This window comes from Mesocricetus auratus, unplaced genomic scaffold (genome assembly GCF_017639785.1).
Source record: "Mesocricetus auratus isolate SY011 unplaced genomic scaffold, BCM_Maur_2.0 Super-Scaffold_100003, whole genome shotgun sequence".
Taxonomy (NCBI): Eukaryota; Metazoa; Chordata; class Mammalia; order Rodentia; family Cricetidae; genus Mesocricetus; species Mesocricetus auratus.
The window spans coordinates 76,005,209-76,030,072 of record NW_024429188.1 but is presented as its reverse complement, the minus strand read 5'-3'; the positions used below and the strand labels follow the sequence as shown (position 1 = coordinate 76,030,072).

Sequence of the window (24,864 nt, the reverse complement as noted above, 5' to 3'; positions counted from 1 at the left end):
TCAGTGTTCCTCTTCTCCCTCAGTTAAACATCTCTCAGAACATTCTCCAGACATATACCAATGACTCACTAATGCCAGAGGCAAGTACTAATTCAATCAAACTGACAATGGGAATTATCCATCATAGTCATGAAATGAATAACAAGGAAATTGTCTATGCTCTTTAAATCTGGGGAAAGTGGCTCTTAATGCTACACTGAATATATTTCCAGACACTGATACATGACTGTGCAGCTGGTGAAAGCCATACATTTTCTTCCCCAAACAGTGCAATCTATCACAGTAGTTCTCAACCTGTGGGTCTCCAGTCTAATGGGTGTCCTATATCAGATATAGTGCACATCAGATATGTATATTACAATTCATAACAGTAACAAAATTTCAGTTATGAAATAGCAAGAAAATGAAGTTTTGGTTGGGAGTCAGTACAACATGAGGAACTGTATTAAAGGGTCACAGCATTAGGAATGTTGAGAAGCACTGAGCTATCTTGTGTGTGTAAAGTGTATAGGCCTGTGAAGCTGTCTCCTTGGAGCTGTGGGGACTGGGGCGTGTCTGCAGGAATAGAAACATTCCATGAATAAGACATGGAATCCATCTGTCATTGATTTATTGAGTGGTCAGTGTTAATTGTCCCAGGAAAGGCAGAACTCAGCATTTGGCTGCTTCCTTGGCTCCTGGAGAGTTTGAAGACTCTAACTTCTGACATCATGGCATTGCTCTAAAAATCCTGAGAGGTCAGAGACAGCCCACTCACAACAAAGTGTACCTACCTGTGTAACAACAGTGGGGGCTGCTGTTGCAATAATAAATCACTTCACATTTTATGTATTACTCAGAGGGGTAATCCTTTTCCTCATATTGCTTTGGCTCTGATCTGCATCCAATCCCCTTAAGTTTAAATTCTGACACTTTCTCAGCCTCTGCCTTCACTTCCATAGAACTCTGTGAGTCATAAGAGGGACCTCTGTGTTAATGTTATGAGGATAAAATTAATACACCATGGGGAAGAGTTGTCCATCTTGTGAGTCAAGGACTAAGGAAATGTGTCCATCCACTGCTTCGGTGATCTATGTCAGGATTAGCACAACCCAGCAGCAAGCAGAGCTAACTCATCTCTGGTGTTTGATAGGTGACTCCTAGGCCTTCCCCTCACAAGTCAGTCAGAAGGAGTTGAGGTTCTGGTTGGTCACTGGGAGCAAACAACAGAAGCCTCTTGTCACATGAGTCACTGAAGCACAGAACAAAGGGAATGCCACACATTTTTTCATACATCCTTGGCATCCTTGAATCTGGGTGTTATTCTGTCAACCAATTATCAGAGCAATGTTTGGTTGGAAGCAAATAATCCCCAATAATGTGTCTGCAGGGCAATTAGAGTCCATGGACAGTCATTATCTTCTGCCATTATATAATGCCTGAAAAAGTATGTCTCATAAAATCTTGTAATATAAATAGACCTAGTTGATTCCCATGTGTGGTGCCATGTGTTCTGGCTTGATGTGACTTGAATGACGGCATCTGTCCCTGAGGTGGAATGGCATAGGTCCCCCAAGTTGTGCTCACTGTGCCCTGATGCAGGAAAAACAGAGCATGTTGGTGTTTATGTGGGCTCTCAACGTGCCTGTGCCCTGAGAAATGAATCAGCTGTATTTATAGGAACAGTGGTTTAAATTATGAATCAATTACGAACCAACACGGAGTCTGTGATGTTATTGTGTCTGTGTGAGCCTGTGTTTGGCAATTGACGTATTAGTTTTAGATGCAGGTGCTGGCTTCTTCCTATTGTGTGGGAGGGAGAGCCGTTCTGGCAGTTCTTGCTGAGAGAGAGGCTGAGTCACCATCAGAGATTTCCCTTGCTTGATTCTGTGATGTAAGTTGAGAGAAAAGCTATGCTAGGGGAGCTTTGAGTGCTTACAGTCAGGAATCAGATGTCTCTGAAGTTTTCTAAGTAAGCATCATTTCCTACAAGGTTTTTTTTTCCTGTAGCGTTTTAAAGATGTATCATGAGACTGTGCTGTATGCAGTGATGGAAGACTTGCCTAGCATGTTAGAGACCCTAGATTCATTCCTCATTATGAAAGACTATCACTAAATTGCCTCATAAGTCACTGAGGTTACAATAGCCATACTATTCCTTGTAGCAGGTTATGAAACACACTCATAATTAATGTTAAAATGGAGAAGGGACACACTCTTCAGTGGTTCATCAGGAAGGACTTATTCTGTCTTTAAATGTACATTTATAATGTTTTACTTATTTGCAATTAATATCTTATTGGCAAGGTGAAATCAGTTTTCTCCAGTGGCGTGTCACTAGATATGTCAGCCATAGCAAACCCATTCTCAGGGATAGTTGACTACTTTATGATTTTTTTTTGAGTGTGAGCTTTTACTTGTTTTTGTATTTCAGTTTCTTGTAGTATTTTTATCTTATTTCATGTCATTTTTTGAGAACAGAGACTCCTTGAATTTCAGTGTTTGGGAATGTGGGCAGCATCTAGGAGGAGTTGGGTTGGGGAAGAATAGGATCCTATTATATTGTATGAAATAATTATAAATTAATTATAAGTGGATTTAGTGGGTTTAAGAATAAGACATGCAGTTGGACCTGAACTGTGGTAGATGGGATTTGGAAGGAATTTAGGCTAAAGGAATGCAGCGTAGATTTGCTAAAACACGTTGTATTATAGTATTAAAATTTCAAGCAATAGAAATTATTCTTTTGCAACCTTCACATATAATATATAATGCACTTTGATCACATTTCCCACATTATGATCTTTTATTCTGTTTCTGCTACCACAAAACCCTTCTTCGTGTTCAGGTCAGCTGTTTCTGTGGGTTTCACCAGCCTGGTCTTGACTCCTTTGCTCATCACTCCTCCCTCTCTACAACTGGATTCCAGGAGTTCAGTTCAGTGTTTAGCTATGGGTATCTGCATCTGCTTCCATAGGGGGCCGGTGGGGGGAGCAGAGGAGGACATGAGGGAGAGGGAACTGGAATTGACATGTAAAACAAGCTTGATTCTAATTTAAATAAAAGTAGAGAAAGGAAAAAAGCCTTTCTTCTTGCTATAACATTCCTTTTCAATCTTCATTTCTTTTTTGTAGCCTTCTGCATTTGATTTTAATTGCATGAGCATAGGTAGATAAAGGTAACTTTATAGTGACTATACAACCTATAAATATGATTCTCTCTTCCCCAGTAGCCATTAAATGACTATTTTTCTTGAGGGATAAGTGAGGCCTTGTGAGCCGCTCCCCTAACTGTTATGGAATGATGGTACTTCTACAATTAACTGCTACTACTGTGTGTTCATTGATGCAGTAGTGATATCATATCTGGACTACATTATTTCACAGCACTCCTTCCTGAAATACGTATGGCAATGTAGTACACCTGGCACTGTAATTTTTGTTTAATAGCATAGGGCTTCTAATAGCAATATTGTCTACCCATGAAGGGTACTTCCCTTCAAAACTAGTATTTAAATTATTTTCTTAACTAGCTTATGGCTGTTCTTAAAAGCCATACATTTTCCTCTCAATCGCTCAACTCTGCCATAATAGTAGTAGCATAAAGGATAAAAACTGAGGGTCACTGAGCTCCAATACATTTTATTAGAAAACAAACAAGCAAACAAACAGGCAAGCAAACGAAGATATAACCTGCCAGATGGCACTCTCAGTTCATCCATTTGTTAACTGATACTATAAAAGGCTGGGTGTTTAAAAGTTTTGCAAATTTTACTGTCAACTCTCTTTTATCTGCATATTTTTATCTTTTTATTTATTGTGCCACAGTAGGGTATGGTTTTAGAAAGTATAATTCTGTGTGTTTTCTAGTCACTAAATTAGATCTCTCTATGATACTCCTGTTCATGTGGCATTACAGGTTTCTTAGAAAAGGCTCTTTTGTGTTATATTTTGTGTGTGACACCAGATATTCTTGGTGACAGGATTAAGACTCAATGTCTCTTGTAGTCTGGACTTACTACGCTTAATGGCAATCAGGTAGTAACGAAGAAGTATCTGAATAGATGAATCCAATATTCATCACATATGCAGATGCCACATATTTACTTCCCATGTCACCATTTTTTGTTGAGTCCTGGGTGCTGTATCAGTTTGTTCACTGATAATGTGAAGGGAAATGGAATCCTGAAAGGGAGAGAGGAGCCGATCACAGGTCCCTTCCTGCAGCTCCTTTGCTACTGTTTCCATTCCAACAAAGGTGCCCTGCACCAGGGCAATGCTGTTTTATTGGGGACCAGAAAGACCTGAGGCATTTTGTTTTATCTTTAGTGATATTTGCTGCTTTTAAAACTCTGTATATAAAGAATGGCACAGATTCTTAACATCTCTGTTTTATAAATTTGTGCTTAAATTATAATTTGTGATCGCTATAGCTCCCCTTACATGAACATGAAGCTGAAACTAAGAGAAAGGCTGATTAATGGCTTGCTCCCTCTTAGTGCCAACTACATTTCTTCCCCAGTGGGCTGGGTCTCCTATATCAATTAGTAATCAAGGAAATGTTCCCATAGACATGCCCGCAAGCCAATCTTATTTATTTATTTATTTTACATCCCAACTGCTGTTTCCTCTTCTCCTCCTCCCCATCTGTTTCTGTGCAGAAAGGGGCAGGCCTCCCACAGGCCAATCTTATGGAGACAATTCTTTCATGGAGGTTTCTTTCTCCAAGGTGAGTCCAGCACAGTAAGCATATTTCAAAAAGGCCAATATACTAAAATATTGAAATAGAGAGTTAGTCACTATAAGGTAAGACACTGGAACTAGGAATTGCACTTCATCTATTTTGGAAATTGAACTTGGTATTTTTCTCTCCTATGAGTTCATACATCATTTTATTTTGAGAAGACACTATAGAGAATATTCTTCTATGTATATATTAAAATATAAACTCTGGCTTACTATTTGAATTAATTCTTACTTAAAACAAAACAAAATATGTACAGAGAAATTAATAACTGAACTTGTTCAGTAATTTTTAGGAACAGAGGAGAGAGAAACTCCTTTTTGTTTCTGTTTGAGGCATAGTTTCTGCACATAACCTGGCTGTATTTGAACTTGCTCTGTAGACCGGTCTGGCCTCAAGTTCACAGAGATCTACTTTCCTCTGCCCTCCAAGTTGGGGTTAAAGGCCTGCACCACCACTGCTTGGTTGAGAGAGAAACTCTTAGTCATTCCTAACTTATTCATAGTATAGTTACAGTTTCTTTTAAAAGTGGGACAAAGGCAAGAACTATGCATATGCAGACTCTGATGTGATTCTCAAACTATCAAAACTGGGAGAAAGGTATTTATTTTGCTGGTATGTGCCAGGGATCTCTTGGACAGTCATTTCTACCCTAAAAATTAAAATTTCTAAGCTCCTCCCACTCATATATGGATGAGTTTCATATTAGTTCAACAAAGTGTGGTGAACTTAACTAAAAACAGATATTTTATATCAGGCAAGTTCTTCCCATTTAAACCCTAATGATTGTAAGTTATTCTTTATTAGAATAGCCAGCAACTTCAGGGAAAGTGCAAAACATGTTTTCCCAGATTTAATAAAGGTAACATCCTCTAAACTTCCAGAACAAGATGTTGATTTTGATACTTCTTTAATAGTTAAATTATAGAATTTTGCTCTGTCTTCTAGTAATGTCAGAAGCTACACCCACAATATTTCACCCACATGACTTCCCAAACATGAGTTAAACATGGGCAACACCAATGGACATGTCAAAGTAGACAGGGAAAAACATGAGTTAAACATGGGCAACACCAATGGACATGTCAAAGTAGACAGGGAAAATTCTCAGTAGGCCTCAACCCTACATAATGAACTGTAGACAACCCAGAAAAGCTGGGACCAGAAGAGATGTTCTTTTCCAGGGAAGAGTATACTAAATTGCTGACCTGTGCCCTGAAAGCATAACACGAGTAACATTATATGGACTGAGCAGGTCATATTAAGGTTGTGTGTGTGTGTGTGTGTGTGCGTGTGTGTGTGCGTGCGCACGCACATGTGTTATAACAATAAAAAAGAGACTATGAATTTGAAAGGGAGAGATGAGGAGTATATGGGAAGGTTTGGAGGGAGGAAAGGGAAAGGAGAAATGTTGTAATTATACCATAATCTCAAAAATTAAAAATATAGGAAGTCAAAACAAGAGTTCTAGAGTTTTTTGCTATATGATCTATGGCATTCAGGGGAGCCTTACTATCTGAAATGGCATATTTCATTCATATTCACATGCACTTAAATTGATATAATAAAATAATGTGTTTCCCTGTGGCATTTTCAATTCTTTGTGCATTTTCCCCTCCCCTCTCTTCTATACTACCTTCTTTCCTCATCTTGAGTTAGTGTGTCCCCATTTTTACCATTCCTATCTAAATAACATCTGTGCCCACTATCTTCCTATCTAGAGCTGCCCCCATGATCTCGCTGACTTTGCTGATTTCCATGGTTACTTTGTCTTACATAATTATACCTAAAGTTTCAGAGTTGGGTCTGGGTTTCCTCACTCAGTGTGGTATTTTCTAGTTCCATCCATTTACCTGCAAATTTTAATGAATTATTTTTCTTTACAGATTAATAGAATACAATTGTCATGGTTGTAGAAGTTCAAGAGATGCCCAGAGCAATATAGAGTATTGCCATTGCCCTTGGTTTACTCTCAGAACCTGAAGGTAAGACCAATTACTTCTGTTTTAGTTTGTCTAATTTATATTCTGACTGCAGTTTCTCCTCCCTCCTCTCTTCCCATTCTGTCCCTCCATCTGTCCTCTGCCCTTCTAAATCTATTCCTTCTCCATTTCTCTCAGAAAGGGGCTGGCCTCTCATGGCTATCAAAAAAGCATGGCCTATCAATTTGAGGTAGGACTAAGCATCTCTCCTTGTATTAAGGTTGGACAAGGCAATCTAGTATGAAGAACAGGTTCCCAAGAGCCAGGCAAAGCGTTAGCTCCCATTGTTAGGAGTACCACAAATAGACCAAGCTACACAACTGTCACACATATGTTGAGGGATTGTGTTTTTGTTTTTGTTAGTTAGTTATTTTGTTTTGAGATAGGGTTTCTCTGTCTAAAAGTCCTGGCTGTCCTGGAACAAGCCTGGCCTTGAACTCATAGTACTGCCTCTACCTACCTCTGCCTCTTGGGTGCTGGGATTAAAGAAGTGTACTACCACGAGCTGGCAAGATTAGAATTAATCAGAATTAATAGAATTAATACACTATATACTTCAGACACAGGACTTGGAGGCGTTAAGATGAAACTGACTTGGAAGCCTCATCCCCGAGGAAAAGCTCTCATAGTATCCAAAGTTGCTTTGTAAGGTTCCAAGGAGAAGAATAATCAGAGTTTCACAAAGCTGTACAGCTGGGAACCCACAACAATGAATAGAATGGTAAAAAATATCCAAGAGCACATAATGACAGAATGAATAAAACAATTTTCTAATGTGACTTAAGGGCCATTCAGTCGAAGGTAATTTATGTCTGCTACTATAAAACCTACTCTTGGCTGGTGAGATCATAGAATCTGCCATTATGAATGTCCTAAGCCAGAATAATTGAAAACTGCCTTGTATATCCTTATATACACAGATAAGTACATCTCTCTGCCTTGGGTATCCATTGATGTGAAGAGAAATGATGACCATGGTAACTCTTATAAAGGAAAACATTTAATTGAGGCTGGCTTACAGTTTCAGAGGTTTAGTCCATTATTGTCATGTCAGGACATGCTGATATGTAGTCAGACATAGTACTAGAGCTGGAGCTCAGAGTTCTATATCTTGATCCACAGGAATCAGGAGTCTTGTGTCCACACTGGCAAGACTTGAACTTTGGCTTGACAGAATTCCCTATTGCTTTTACATCTTTGGAATAGAATCCTCTCTTTTGTTGAAAACTTACCTCTACCTCAAGTTACCTTTCCCATAGCTCCTGAGAATACCTTGCTTAGTAATTCACACTGAATAAAGGCAAATGAGAATTCTGATGGGCTGGTAAATGTGGCATGGGCTGATTTTTAAATGATGACTCACAGGCTACTTAAAATAGGTTTATAGGCAGAAGAGAAGACGGGAAGATAAATATGTTTGTTTTCCATGAACCTGCAGAATAACTGGTCAAACTCTGAAGGAGTTTAGTTCCTCAGTACTGGGGAAAATGAAAAGATGAATATGTCTTTATACAACTTTTGAGTGGAGCTATGTCAGTCAGACTTTTTCATCATTGTGACAAACACCTGAGAGTTTAACGGTTCAACAGGAGGAATGATTTCTTTTGACTCATTCTTTCAGAGGGTTTGTCATAGGGTTGGCTCAGGTCTGTTGCTATGGTAATAAGGAAAGGCGTTACCTTGGTGGTGAAAGCATGTGGCAGACACACTGGGCTATAAGAAGCAGTTTCTGCTTAGGCAGGCTAGAGACCTTATATGAGACAAAATGGGTGAAGTAGGCCATCTCTGTAAGGGGGCTCTCAGTCAGCACAAAATCGTTGATAGTAGATATCCAGAGAACCCCAAAGTAAACAGTGATGCAATCTGTCATATGACTGTTTCCAGCAGAATGCCACCTTTATTTGGGTTTTGTATAAATGGGACCTCCAGATCAGAGACAAGAGGTTTAGTATGAGCTTCAGTTTTTGCCTTTGCCTCCCCAGCCTGCCTGAACGTCTGTCTGTAGACCTGTATGCCTGCCTTTGCATGGCCCATGTGCATGCGTGTCTCTGCCAGCATGTATCTGGCCAGTGTGTGTTGGCCATGTGTGTAGGTACCTTCAGGCCATCGCCTTCCTAGCATCCTGTTCTAGCAAATAAATTGTGTCCCGTCTGCAGGGAGCTGCTCAGTCTCTTCATCCTCCAGCCCCTGGTCCCCCAGTTTCCTGGCACTGGAGCATGAACCTCAGAGCTTCTTGCCTCATGATAGCTAGGAAGCAGAAAGATATTTTACAATGGGGCCAAAACCAAAATATTTTTCTATAAGTATGTCCAAGATTTACCCATCTCCTCCAGGTTACTCCCATCTTTAAAATATTCAACACCTTCCAAAAATAGTTCCACCAACTGAGAAGTCTTTAACACATGTGAATTATGTGGACTTTTCATATTCCAACATTAACACAGGAAACATAGACTCAAGTCAGCCTTGTAATCCACTGGCCACTACAGAATATCCAAGTGACTATAAAATATTCCCTCAGTTATCTCGGGTTGTTATAGCTTTAGTTTCCTTTTAGTGTCTTGATCAAAATCCCAGCTTTGTTCAATAGGTAACCCTTTCATATACTCTTGAAACTCCTTAGAAAGGCTTTGAAAAGGATGCTCACAATATAGAATGGGGTATACAATGGGGACATACACATATGCATGCACACAATTGAAGTGAACATAGCTTCTAAAAAGTGAAGTAGACCACTGTGCAGTGAATTGCAATGATGTGAAGTTTCATGAGCCAGATAATTCTACTATTAAATATAGTACAAGATATTATGTCACTGAAAAATTACCACTCAGATATGAAGATACATATACTTGCCTGGTTCTCTTTAGGCTAGGAGTATGGATCCTCTGAGCATTGGTCCATAAGGACATGACTTTGAACTGCTCTGGTTGGCAGACCATATTCTGAATTCTTGTCACCGGGAAATGTTGAGTGCACTTCCATTCTGATCTATTACTCTGTGTAGTGTATGTATTATTACTGTGTGCAAATGTTGGATCGTTGATCTATTACAGTGCTTTCCCAGAAGAAATTTTAAAAGGCAGTTTCCCTTTAGAAAATCAGCTCATGGACACTTTGTTGGAGACTTTTGGCCACCTTCCTGAATTCTTGATCTGTTTTTTTTTGTTTTGAAACATTTTGATGGGAAGAATCCCAACAGTTTTTACTTATGTGACTTCTGCTGCCAGTATTGGAAAATAGTGCTATTTCAAATCTATTCACTCAGAATATTCACTTTAAATCTATTTCATAATTCAATAAAAATTATGTTTTCTGAAAAATTACTTATAGTTAATATTCATTCATGATGTTGTCACTCAATTTAACTTATTGGGTTGAAAAGTTTGCTAGGATATTTAAAATCACAGAACTTGTGAGTGGCACTTGAAAGACTCAACCATACATCTTTGTTTAACAAGAATCTCATGATCTGTTGAACATGAAAAGGATAACCATCCCAATCCTTAAACTGGGAAAACTCACGTTGATAAGTGTTTTTCACTCTAAGAACCCGTGGAACCATACATTCCTATAGGTTTCATATAGCTATCTATCTAATACAATGGGACCTTTTGGTGGAGTCAATACAGAGTTTGTTATGCTTAGTAATTCACATGCCCTTTGCTGTGCTAGAGTTGGCTCAGAAAAGCACATGAGAGTTGGTTTTCTGTTTAACTTTCCATGTCAGGGTCTAGTGGCATCATCTTAGTAGCTAATATAAAAATGTGGAGTTATTAAATCAGGTAAACAGTTTAAGTCGCAACTGTGGGCCTCTGCTCCTGAAAATGGTTTATTTTTATGTTACTGTGTAGGTCTGGCCACATAGGAATGGCCTCTTAATTTATAAATAGCAGGTAGTGCTGCATCACAGTATGTCCCTAATGTGAATGGCTGTGTGTGACAACCTCTGTGTGCTTGTGTTTTCTGATGATGGTGATTTGCAATCTCTGTGAACTTACTGAATTATTTCATAATAGATTTAAGCTTAGTTTTATAAGAACTGGTTCCAAAAACATGATTCAACGATGGCATATTTTCACTGTAACTACTAGAGCTGATTCCCAAATATGACATGGTCAGATTTGTCTCTTTATTACCCCAGAGCACTGTGTACTTTGTGGGGGTTGTTTATGTTCTCAGCAACCATTTTGTCCTCACAAACCATCAAAGGAACATCTGTCCTAATGCAGGCTCAACTTGTCTGACCCTAGCAAAACTAGTTGTTGGTTTTTCTTCCTCTGGTATTCACATGTTTTGTCCTCATTTCTTCTTAAAAACCACGTTTATTTGTTTCTTTGTGTGCATGGGGTGCAGCCATGAAAGCCAGAGGGCAACTATATGGGGTAGGTTGCTCTCCTTTCACCATGTATGTCCCTGGTGTCATACATAGGTCCTCTGGTTTGGCACCAGAGAGTCACTTGGTCTCTCAGGAGAAAGACTTACATTTAGCTCTGGTAAATTGGGCTCAAAACTAGACAGGTGTATATTCTATGCCCTTTGTTTTTCCTTATAACACTGCTTCAGGCAAGGTACAGTAAGACTGATAATTTCTCTCTTTCCCAATTCTTGCCAAGATCTAAAACAAAAACCATTTTTCTGTTTCTTCCTATACATTATCATTTTCTCTAAGTGCAGGGGAGCATTTGAACTCAGAGCCTGACTGTCTGCTTGGGGCTCAAGTAAGATGGGAATTTATGTGAATTTCCTGGTTTCCTTGGAATGCTAACACCAAAGAGATCATTTTTAATGAGATTTTGGTTTCTATGACAACTAGGATAAGTCAATTTAATACTCAAGTAAAAAATGTTTAACAACGCTGTTTACAGGCTAGAAAGGGTAAACAGCAAAATGTGACTTAATAAGTGTCGTGTGTATATATGTGTGTGTGTGTGTGTGTGCAAGATGAGTAGTTTTATTAGATATTAGAGGTTATAAACCTTCCTGCTTTGCTGAATAGTCTAGAAGTTAATATTGCAGAGAATCTGAGGTTATGAGTCAGTCACCTGTCATCTTTTTTGTGTTTCTTTGTCCTCAGATTACTTTATAATGTGCAAAAGTATTATTTTGTGAATTTTAAGATGTCTCCAAGTCCCTATGTCCTGATGTCCCCCAATCTAGAGCTCCCTCATCCCTGGTCCCTGTTTAGTTTCCTGGCTTCTGCTATTGCTCCAGAATACATACTAACTTCAGAGCTAAGAATCACAAATAAGAGGATATGTGGCATTAGTGTTTCACATTCTGAGTTACCTTGCTCAGTATAACATATTTCCATCTCTTTACCTAAAAATTTCTGTATTTCATCATTCTTCACAGTTGAGTAGAATTCCATTGTGTATGTGTACCACATTTTCATTCATCAATTGAAGACCATGTAAGTTGTTTCCATTTTTTTAGCTGTTATGACTAGAGCAACAATTAACATGGCTCAGCAAGTATCTGTGGAATATCAAGATCTTTGGGCATATGCCAAGGAGTAGCGGTAGTATATGGGGGATTGAACTGGGGTAGGGGCAGGGAGAAGAGCTTTAACTAGGAAGTAAGTATGGAGTGGGGCTTTAACTAGGGAAGGGAGAAGACTGGCAAAACAGAGTGAGGGAGGAGGGATTAGTGACAACTAAAGATGCTTGAAAAAGACATAGGTAGTCACTCACTTCTCCATTATGTTTACCTAAAATTATATAATATATGTATATGTATATACTTACATACACACATATATACCTACCTACATATATGTGAAATTATGCTACTTAGGGTGATAATGCTCTCCCAAGAACCATGGACTGTCTAACAAAAATCCTAGTTCTTTGCATGAGAAAGTCCCTCTTGAGTTGTTAGCAAGAGACCACAAAAACAATATATAGGCTGTTGCCATTGTCTTTGGTTGTCTCTCAGAACCTGAAGGCAAGGCCCCATTGCTGAAGAAATGATATAGTTTAGACTTAGAAGTTGGAGTAATTGAGCTGGAAATGATCTGACAGTCATTTGAGTGTAGAGGCACAGGAATTATCCAGTAAGTTTTGAATGCCTAGTAATCCATCTAAACTGATGATATAAGGAGTTTACATGGGTGATCTACATGGAAGTTTTGTTCTCCTTTTTCTAACTTCTTTGTAAATCATTGTTCTAGTTCCAATACAATCATAAGACACAGTCAATTACTGCTGAGAAGTCAAGGTAGAAACTGTAGAATTTCATTTACAGTAAACAACCAAGAAAGGTGGTAAGAATGAGAAGGGCCTCTGTAGGCTCATATATCTGCATACTTGGTCTCCAGTTGGTGGAACTGTTTGGAATGGATTAGGAGGTGTGGCCTTGTTGGAGGAGATGTGTAACTGGGAGCAGGCTTTGAGGTTTCAAAGGACTCACACCAATCCTAGTGTGCTCTTTGTCGGCCTCCTGCATGTGGGACAAGCTGTGAGCTCCCAGCTGCTGATCCAGCTACCAGCCATAGTGCCTTCACTCTGCCATCACAAATGCTAACCATCTGGAAGCAGAAGCCAAAATTAAATACTTCTTTTATAATTTCCTTGATTGTGATGTTTTAGCATAGCAATTGAAAAGTAACTAATACAGAAGTTGGTACCAGAATGTGGGCTATTGCTGTGAAGACCTTGACCATATTGTTTTTGAAGGAATATGGAAGATTTAGGACTTTAGAGTAGATAAGGAGCTGAGTGCTGTAAACAGGGCTTAATTGGCCATTCTAGTAGGAGTTTAGAAGACATTTCTGAGTGCTATGTGGACTTTGAAGGGCCAACTTAAGAGGCTAAAGAGTGGGTAATACACAACTAGTCTAGAGACCATTTTTGTGATACTTTCACAAAGAAGTGCCTTTGACCTTTGTTCTAAGAATTTGTCTGAGGCTAAATTAAAAAGCAATGGACTAGTTGTTTTGGCAGAGTAGATTTTAAGAGAGTCTTATCTTGACTCTCTTGCATGGTTATTTGCGATAACTCTTATGCAAGTCTACAATGAAAAAGATCAAGTGGTGCAAAAAGAAAACAAAACGGACAGTTTGAAAAGAAAAAAGTCCCAGGAAATTAATATTGGAGACAAGGCATGTGCTGAAAGGGATGAGGTTAAGGAGAGGCCTTATACACATTGGAACAAAGGGATTGGCACATTCAGGGCAAAAATCCACTTTAGTCTGAATCTATTTAGTTTTGTCAATAAAAACCCACAGTCAGATGTGTGGGGGGGGGGGGGTTGAAAGCTGAAGTAAAGAGAAGCAGAGCAGCCAGTCACTATATAGTTCTTCCCTCTATAAAATCTATTTTTCTCTGAGACAGGGTTTCTCCTTGGAAATCTGCCTGCCTCTGCCTCGGGAGTAAATCCTACCGGCATGCACCACCACAACGCCGGCTTTTCTATTTATTTACCAATTTGCCATTTCATTTTCTCTCTTAATCTCACGTATATTTTTAAACACACTGTAAACCTTTAGAGGTTTTGTTCATCCAAGTCTGACTTTACTGTAAATCTTTACGTTTTTCTGGCCACGTGTCTTATCTGTAAAACCGCGGCTGTTTTAAACTGACTTTTTCCAAGATGGCGGGCATAAGCGTGACTCCAGCTGCCGGCGTGGAGATGTGGTCACTGCCACATCCAGCTGTACGTACAACTTTTAAATCGTTAGCAAAGCCTCTTAAAAGAACCTTGTTGCCTTTTTTTTTTTTTTCTTTTAATGCCGAGTCAGGAAAACTAACTTAAGCCAGCCAGGAGATTCTGCTTGCTGCTAACAAAACAGAGCCCACCTGAGAAAATGCTGCTACCAAAAATCTGTGATTCTCTCCGTTCTTCTGTTTCTAAAATTCCTTTAAAGCTTTTGTCATTCTACATGGAAATTCAATCCCACTTCTGACACCATTTGTAAAGAGAAGCTTTTTCCTTGTGAGAAGCCTTCCCGCCAGCCTGATTCCAGAGCCACATCAGTCCCAAATAAACACACAGGAGGCTATATTAATTATGAAGCTGTTGGCCTTGCTTGTTTCTTACTGGCTAGCTCTGACTTAAGTAATTACCCCATAATTGTTAATCTAAGTATGTCTCTTACCGGAGAAGTTTCTGGGCTTCCTACCCCATGGCGTTATATCTCGACTCTCTGTGTTTCTCCTTCCCAGAGTCCTTCTGGACTCCTAGTCCCACATATCTTGATTCCCTATTGGCCAGCAGTGCTTTATTGACAAATGCACAGGACTTCCCCCAACATTAGACTGTTTTAATTTTCTAGAACTAACTATCAGCATTTCTGGGCTAGAATCCTTATTGTGGAGTCATCCAACAACAAGGTGGAAAGATAAATGGTAAGCTGCTTTACTTTACTAGTTCTTTTGATTTCCCCTCCAGATACAGCATAGACAAATAGACTTCCAAATTACACATAACAGCTCTCTAAATCTGTTTTACTCTCTATGTATGTGGGTTCATGATTTGCATGTATGGATGCATATATCTCAGTGCATGTATGGATGTCAGGCAGCAACTTGCAGAGTTGTCAGTTCTTTTCTTCTGATATCTTTATTTAGGTTCCAGTGATTTAACTTGGGTTTCCAGGTTTATGAAGCTAGCACCTTTATCCACTAAGCCATCTTACCCACCTTAGGCCAGCTCTTTAATGACAATGTTAATTCATTTTCCCCATGATTAATTATAGACATTGGAACCTTAAGACCTGTTGAGAACTGTAAGGTTTCTTTCACCTATCTTTGTACTGGTACCAATCCTAACAACCTTGTGTGTCACTAAACTGGGATTACATTTGAGATTGGCAGTTTGGGTGCACCATTTTTGAAAACATTTCAGATGATACATGTTTATCTTTCCTTACATTTAAGACATCTAAAAATGAGTATTTGCCTCTCCCCATGACCTTCAGAATGACATTGAGGCAGAAGTCTTTGATCCCATTGATATTTATTGGAATATTTTTCTCAAATGTGGCCAAATAAAATCTACTTTAACTTAGTAGCAGATGTTATAAATATGTAACACAGTCCCTCTGCTGAATGTCTTCCTGTTATTGGAGTTCATCCCAAGGAGGCCACTGGTGTTTCTTTATGGGAATGGGATAAAATCTGGACATTGCTGGAAAATGCCTAGAGATTTTCTTTTTTAAAGTCATCTACATTCATTTTATGTGATATTAGATTTTATAAGACATTTTGTGCAAATATATAAAATTATTTGAATATATTTCCCAATGCCTCTTTTTTTCTCTCAGTTCCCTCCCCTATTAGCACCTGTGATGGTTTGAATGAGAACTTCCCTCATGGGCTCAGGTATTTGAATACTTGGTGCCACCAGTTGATGAGGGTATGGGGACATGCACCCTTGCTGAAAGAAGTACATCACTGGGATCAGGTTTTGATCATTTGTTTTCTGCCTTGTGCTTTTGGTTGAAACTGATCTCTTAGTTTTCTGTTCTTGTCACCTTGCCTACTGCTTGCTGCCATACCTCCCTGTCAAGGTGGACTTTTATCCCTCTGGAATTATAAACTAAAACTCTTCTATAAGTTGCTCCTGGTCATAGTATTTTATCACAGTAACAGAAAAATAACTAGTATAGTCCTCTTTGCTTTCCAAGATGTTTTTATTTCTGTTTTCAGGTCACATGTATCTGTATAAAATGAGAAAAACATTTGATATTATATATTTAAGGATGAAATAATTTACTAAGTATAATATCTATAAATGTTTAAGGTCACTGAGAGTTGAGTTTGAGTCCAATCAACAAGGAAGCTGAATGATTTGCTTGTTTTGCCATTCAGTTGTTTACTTTTCTCATGTATTTTAGTGATAAACTCTTGTATGATATATAGTTTAATAATAATTTCTTCTACTGGATAATTTCTTCTCTCTGTTGCTTCTTTTTAGGTACAGAATTTTTCCAGTTTAATGTAGTCCCATTTGTTGTTTTTTGAAGCAAAGTCTCACTGTGTAGCCTTGGTTTGTCTGGAACTCACTATGTGGACCAGGGTAGACTCTTAACTCATAGATACCCACATTTAGCAAGATTTATAGAAAATATAATTTATCCTATCTTTGTGAGTCTAAAGTCTTATATGTAACTTATCTTTAATCCTAACTAAGGAAAACTATGACTATAACTATCTGTCTTCAACTCCATCAAAGACCACAGAAATATAATATATAAACACTAGAATTGACAGAGATATCTCACTACCTGGACAGTCACCCAAAGTTCATATGTAACGTTGGGACATCCATCTTCAGCCCATAGGCCACAGTGTGTTTGGCAGACTTCTCAGAAAAGCAGGAAATTTTAAACTGTCCATCTGCATTGGCAGTTTGTCAGTCATTTTTCTGTGTCCTGTAGAATGTCTGGCAGACTCTTCAATGAAACAGGAACCCTGTAGGCCTGTCCAAGTTCAGCAGTCACATTCCTATGGGTCCTGCATGTCCAGTTTATACATCAACAGTTAAAACAGCCCAGGAAAGAGCAGTTTCTTGCCAAATGGCTAATCTTGCCAAGTTGAAAGCAAACTCCATAACGAGCTTCTTCGATGCCCATCTTCCTCTCAGACGTAATTGGTATGCTAGAAGTAGTTGTGTCTCATTATCATGAAAAACCCTAAATCATTTAAATGCCTTATATTCTGTATGTCTTTGAAAGGTTTGAAGAATATCTATCCATCTCAAATACATCTCTGTATATCTAGAAAACCCAACTAACCTAAGTTTTGACTATTGTAGGTAGCTCTCTATAATCTGTACTTAATTATACATTACATTTTAAAATAGTTGTATAAACACAATATCAAAACAAGAGGAGAAATATATATATCACAAAATTTATCTTAAATTTGTATCAATAAATGAAAATCCATACCAATACAAAGTATTCATTTCTTCCTTTTACCTTTAAAAAGAGATTGGTTGTGGCCATTAACTATTTATAACCAACCCCATTTAAATGAAAACAAAAATTTATAAACAATAGTTGGGAATTTGGGCATTGTTCATTCCAAATGCTTCCTTCTGGTTGGGGGTGCTGTCCATATCATGGGGATCATGACAAAACACAGAAACCTCACCAAGTCCTTGTTTTTGTAATCTGTAAGGCTGCATCATCTCAGTTGTCTTAGATGTTGGATCACCTGGGACACTGCTTCAGGGGGTCTTGCTTCATCAAACCATAGAAACCTGGAAGGAATCCACAGCCTTTCATTTTCTGTGGAAACAGAAACAAAAACTTTTTTCCTAAGTAACTTGTCATTATATTTAAATTTAGAAGTTAAAGCATTTTCAAAATATGTAAGTTGGATTAATTTAGAAGCATGTGTTTTAACAGTTTGTTGCTAATTCCTTAGCAGTCAAATGATTCAAAGACAACACAATAGCATACAGTATCCAGACTCTCTTTGTGCATTTCATCTTTATGTGGCTTTTTTATTATTCTATTTCTTTTACTTTTATATATTTATTTTTTCTCTGAGACAGGGTTTCTCTGTGGAAATCCACCTGCCTCTCTGTGGAAATCCACCTGCCTCTGCCTCTGAATTGCTGGGATTAAAGGCTTTTGCCACCACACCCAGCCATTATCCTGTTTCTTTTTCTCTCCAAAGCTTATGTATATTTTTAAACACACTGTAAATCTTTTAGAGGTTTTACTTCATCTGAATCTGACTTTAGTGTAAATCTTTATGTTTTTCTGGCCACGTGTCATTTATCTGCTAAACAACATTGCTAAAATCAAAGCAGCAGCTGTTTTAGCTGCTAGATTTCCAACATGGTAGACTTAAGTTTACCACATGCACATACCATGCAAGTCTCTGCTTATCTCTAGCAAAACAGAGCCAACCCAATAAAATGCTGCCACCAAGAAGCTGTGCTTGCCTCTGTTCTTTGTTTCTAAAAGTCCATTTTAAGCTTTTGTCATTCTGTGTGGAAATTCATGCAACCCATGCTGGGCACCATTATGTAATGTGTATTCTTCCTGTCAGTCTTGTCCCAGAGCCGCATCATTCCCAAATGAACATGCAGGATGCTATAATAATTATGAAACTGTTGGCTGTTTGCTATAGTTTCTCATTGGCTGACTCTGACTTAATTATTAACCCATAATTATTAATACATATTTTATTTAGACTTATCTTTCCAAGGACACCCTCCTGACATGTCCTCTCTTCTCCAGGATCACATGGTGACTCTCTACTCCTGACTACATTTCTCAGAATACTCTTCACCTCCTAGTCCCACCTGTCTTGCTTCCCTATTGGCCAACCGTGCTTTATTTACATATACACAAAAGGACTTCCCCCATAATATATGTGTCTTTTATTTTATAATAAGATCTTCCTATGTAGCCCAGGCTGGCCTGAAACTTACAGTGATATGCCTGCCTTTATCTCCCCAGTGATGGTATTAAAGGCATGTGCCACCATGATCAGCTCATGTAAATATACATGGTATGTGTTTGAAATAACAATTACAGAATTTTCTTCTTTTTCCTTTTTTCAATCACTCACATGTTTCCCCTTGACTTCTCTCAAATTCATAGATTCATTTTCTTTAATTTCACACACACACACACACACACTCACACATACCCTAAGTATATAAATATATGTTCAGTCCTTATAATGCTGCTTGAATACATATGATTTTAGAGCTTACCAGTATATAAACTGCATCATTTATATTGCACCAGTGCCTAACTGGAATGTTTAAAACTCCATTTTCTCTGTCTGTATACTAAGACCTACATTAATCTTTGTAATAGATAAATAACTTATTAGATTGGTTTAGACTAGAGATAGTTCAGTCTGTCTCATGCATAACAGGTTGGTTATATACAATTGCATTGTTCTTATGATAAATTATATTTCAATGGCTTATTAAATTGTAGTTTATAACAATGGCACAAGTATTTGATTCAGAAAGAAACATGCTGTTCACCCACTTGAATATTAGTAATTACAAAGACCTCACTATTGGGAAAATAAGTTACCATTACCATTTAATCCAAAATACTGTCTGTGTTATTTTAAGATCTCTGTTTATTTTTATTTATGTGTCTATATGTGTGAAGAAGCCTTCGAAATCCAGGTGAAAATGTCAGTTCCCCTTAAACTGGAGTTACGGGCAGTTGTAAGTTTCTGATGTGGGTGCTAAGAACCAAACTTGGGTCCTCTAGAAGAGCAGCACTTAGCTGCTAAGCCATCTCTCCATTTCCTTGTGTATGTTATCACAGTTACAAGGATATTGGATACCTCCATTGTAACAAAGACTAGGAATCAAAGGAATAAGAGCCCCTTTGAAGGAATATTGGCCTATGAAGTTGAACAAATAATCCTAAGTTGGGTAGAGTAGAGGCCTTTTAAATGAAGAATACTCACTATAAATTTAAAACTATATCCTAGAGACAAAACATAAAATAGTAAAGCTTTCAGAAATGCCTTTCTTTTCCTAAGTGGGAGACAGTACTTAGAAGTGTATTCCTGAGAACAGACTTTATGACTCAACCAGTAGTGCAAAGTAGTGCAACTCAGCAGTTGAGTACTGAGAATTTGGTCATTTAAAAATGTACCTTCACTTTTATGGTTATATGATATAATTATGGAAAGGGAGAAACAAATACAATATTTAAAAATTCTCAGCTATGAAACTGATACCAATTCTATGAACTCTTTGTAATAATTGTCACTTAAGTACTCTGTTGAAAAGCATTGTTCATAGAGTGACAAAGACTACTCTGAAGAAATATACTTCTGTACCACACAAATGTAAATAATGTATATTATTACCCAATTTCATGACAAGTTCATGGCTAATCCAGTCAATTTTTAAAAACATAAAGATTTATGATGAAATGAATCTGGAGATGCAACACTACAAGAAAAGTTAAGAATGTATATTCTTTATAAAAACAGTGTTATAACAGCTTTTATTTTGCTAAAGGATGCTTCTGAGTTATATTTTAAAATACCTTTTGGATATTTTGAAGTTATAAATCTCAGCAATTAAAAAGAAGGTGTAATAAAGAGCTAGTAATTGTAGAGAAAGTTTATTGAGGTAAAGGTGAGAAAAATGAATATTAGCTCAGGGTGATGGTGTGACAAGCTTTTTATGTCACAAAATTATGGTATTTAAAATTTTATTTTTGAGCTTATAATTACAATATTTCTTCCTTCTTTTTCTTCCTTCCAAACCCTCCCATATACCTCACCTTTGTCTACTTAAAATTACTGGACACTTTTTCACTAATTGAATACATATATATTTATATTCCTAAGTATAACCAACTGTTCAGTTCGTATAATGTTACCCATGTATATATTTTCTGGGCTGACCATTTGGCACTGGACAACCAATTAGTGTGCTCTTCCTTGGGGAAGACCACCTCCCCTGCTCCTAGCCCTCCTCAATTGCTCATAGTTCTCTTTGTAAGGTTGAAGCCTTATTGGCTTTTCCTCATCCAGTTTGGCATGTCTATGGGTATCATCTTTGTCCACTTATTTTGGGGCAGTCATGTTGATAAGACTTTATGGGTATAGCTTCTGACACTTTTAGGAGACACAATCCCATAGCAAACTCTGTGATATTGCAGCTCTTACAATCTTCCCTTCTTCTTTTCCACAATATTTCCTGAACCTTGGTACAGGAGTGTTTTGTAGATGTATATCCATTAGGACTGGGGTTCTTAACTGTGTGTTTATATTGGTTGTAGTTTTCCATCTGTTGCAGAGAGAAGTGATGAAGTTTGAAGACTACATTTATCTGTTGTTATGAGTACAACTGTTTACAGATTGTTGTTAGGGATTATGCAAGTTTTGTAAATTGGTGGTTGTAGGTTCCTCTCCAATAACCATGACTTCACTAGCACTGAGTAGTTAGTTAGGTTTTCAGAACCAGGCATGGTAGCATTCTTATTAAGTGGGTCTTAAGTCAAGTTAGAGAGCTGTTGGTTACTGCCAAGGTATATGTGCCAATACTGTACTCTTAGGGTTATTGTGTCATGCTTGACATTGAGGTAATTCATACGCATCATACCTGGGCATGACTGGTTATTCCTTCCTTTGTTAACTTGCATGGAGCCTTCTGGTACCATGACATCTAGTTCTCAGGGAGGGGATATTCAAGTCAGTTCTACCTCAGGGGCCTGTGGACTCCATTGCTGAAGTGCATGGTATCTTTAGTAGGGACTTACCTTTTAAATTTCAGGGGTAACTAAGAAAATGTTTTGGGAGTTTCTTGTACAGCTCTGGCTAACAACCTAAAAGAGGGCTATTCTTACTGAGGACTGCTTTTTCCTCTTCTTGTTTCTTCTAAATGATTTAAGTAATCACTTGGGAAAGGAGCTAACAAATTAGTGCTAAAACTGTTTTTCCAGAAACTGTGGCTGTTACCTAGATAAACTAAATTAATTTCCATATAATCATCTTATTTTTATTCTTCAATTAGTGAGTAAATGTCATAAATCAGAAGTTAAACAAGGACTTTAACCAGAAAATTACTCAATTTGAAGAATGCGTAAGTAAACATATTTAATATTTTGAGATAAGGTCTCAATGTGGCCCAGGCTGGCCTAGAATTCATTATGTTATATAGGTTGTACTTGAACTCAAGGTGAACCTCCTCCTCAGCTTTCTGAGTGCCAGACTTCCAGGTGTGAACCAGGACACTTGATGTGAATTTATTTATTTATGGCCTACTATTGATTATGATGCTATAGATTTCAATGTGTACAATCATATTATCTACTATTTGTCTTATTCTTTTTACATTCTATATATACCATTTGATTTGATTCTAGACTCAGATATTCAAAGTATTTTTATGCACGTGATCTTTAGAACAATTTAATGTTTCATGTTAGCATGGCACAATTGTTTTGTTTTCTTCTGAAAGTTCCTTTTCTTAAAAATGTTTTAAATTTTCAGATAAATGCATGGAAATCCAGACCCAGCAAGTCAAGCATCATATTTTCTCTCATCTGTGGTTCCTAGTTCCAAATCTGTAAGCGTGAATATATAATCTTGAATAGCCACAGGAAATAGTAAAATAGAAGAGACTGTTGGGGTTGAAAAATGGTTGTTTTGTGAACTTGACAATATAGAATTGCCTGGAAAGAAAGTCTCCATGAGTAATTGTTTAGATCATCTATGTCTTCAGGAGGTTGTCTTAATTACTTTAATTGATATGGGACAGTCCAGCTTAAAAATGGGCAGCACTGTTTCTTGGGTTTGGGTCCTGGACTGTATAGAAGGGAAGAAAGTGGGTTGAGCACAAGTATGCATGCCTCGATTGCTCTTTTCTTCTTTCTGAGGATATAATGTATTTCCCTCAAGTGTTTGTTGCTCTAGTTTCCCAGATACGATGGTACATAACCTGAAACTGTGAGCTAAAATAACCTTTTCTTGCCCACGATGCTTTTGTCACAGGTTATTTTATCACAGCAACATGAAACAAAACTGAGACATGTAGTGCTGTTAGTATAGTAGTGATATTAGTATAGTATTGATACTGTTGTACAAAATATGATAAATATTCGTGTATCTTTATGTCCCTTTCTGTCATCTTTATTCATTTCTATGTTTCTCTAGAGGAAGAGATATTCCTACTAGTTCAGAATATGTAAAAAATATCTACAGGGCTATATTTAATATTATGAAGGAACAACAAAATTATTGTAACGTGTTTTCTTTGTTTCTTTCAAACGTTCATTGCTTTTGTCATCAAAATATAACCACAAAATAGATATATATTGAACTTACTGGGAAAAGATTTGCAAGCACAAAAGATGCAATTAAATACAAATATTAAATAGCATGTACAAATTTTCAATAACTGATATCTTGTATAAACACATAAAAGTAGAATTAAAATCTGGAAACATGTAGAATCGTTTATTTATGGAGAATTTCTTTGATGCTTGGACTTGGATTAATGAAATTTTTTGAAAAAAATGTAAACATAGTTTGCTATTTTTCTCAATCATTAAATACATAAATAAAGATGAAAACAACATTGAAACTGGAGACAGAAGCATTGGAAGGAATGTACATAAACAATATTCATGAAATACAGTCATCAGTGTTAGATCTCATGTTTAACTGGGAGTGATGGCGTGTGTATATACCTGTAATTCAAGCTGTGCAGGAGACTGATGGAGGAGAGTAAAGTTGGGGCCAGTTTGGATAATTTGGTAAGACCCTATCTCAAAATAAAAAAATAAAATGATCAAATAAAATATAAAATAATAAAATGGGGTTGAATGCTTAAGTCCATGGTAGAGAACTTACCTAGCTTAGACAAGTTCTGGAATTCATTTCCCAGTACAAAGAGAAAACAGCAGTTGTATGCATGTAATAGGCAGGGACTAACCACTTGGCTTGCATATCCTGTTGCAGGAAGAATGGAGTGAGTCATAGGATTCTTAAAATTTTTACTGTGTTCTCAGATGACACTTGTGTTTCAGGGATAAAATGTTTTACTTTTTTAAAGTAGTGGCCTTCAAACCTCTGTGTTCATATACCACCTTAAAAAAACGTACAAAGCTTGAATATCTTACAGGAAAACAACTATAAGTAAAACAAATCCCTCATAATAATATATATATATATAATATATAAAGAATTTGTTATGAAAAATTATGAGACAGAAGATTTGAAGTAAAAACAATGACTAAAATTCAAATATATGTACTTCTAAAATATATACCAAAAGCTAGAAAAATAAACCAACATATAGTCATAATATTTTTGAGTTGGGAAGTGAGGGATTAAGAAAATTATTTCATTCTCTACAAAATCCATTTCTATATATCTTAAAATATCTGTAAGAAAATATTTGAGGACAATATGTAAATGGATTCATTAAAACTATGTAAAGTGTTTATTTACATGAAAATGTTTAGATACAATATTGAGTGAATAAAGTTTGGTGTAATGTACAATGTGTATGAATGAATACAAAAGCATGGTGTGGGGATTAACTTCATCACATCAACAATAAACATGTGCAATGTGCCAGGTTATTCAGAAATTGTTAATCCCTGATCTCCTTTAGCTCCTTGAATGATGTTTTACATATATAGAACTTAGGATAGTTACAATAAGTTAGCTTCAGAGATAACTGTAGAGAGTGGAGGAAT

At 37.2% G+C, this 24,864-nt stretch overlaps 1 long non-coding RNA gene across 1 annotated transcript in view; it reads left to right on the top strand.

Moving 5' to 3' along the window:
- The window catches only part of LOC121140019, a 194,345-nt gene that overhangs the window by 65,648 nt on the left and 103,833 nt on the right, over positions 1–24,864 (top strand). Inside the window, exon 2 of the long non-coding RNA XR_005876842.1 lies at positions 6,609–6,707. This is a non-coding gene — a long non-coding RNA (uncharacterized LOC121140019). The remainder of the gene's footprint in view (positions 1–6,608; positions 6,708–24,864) is intronic.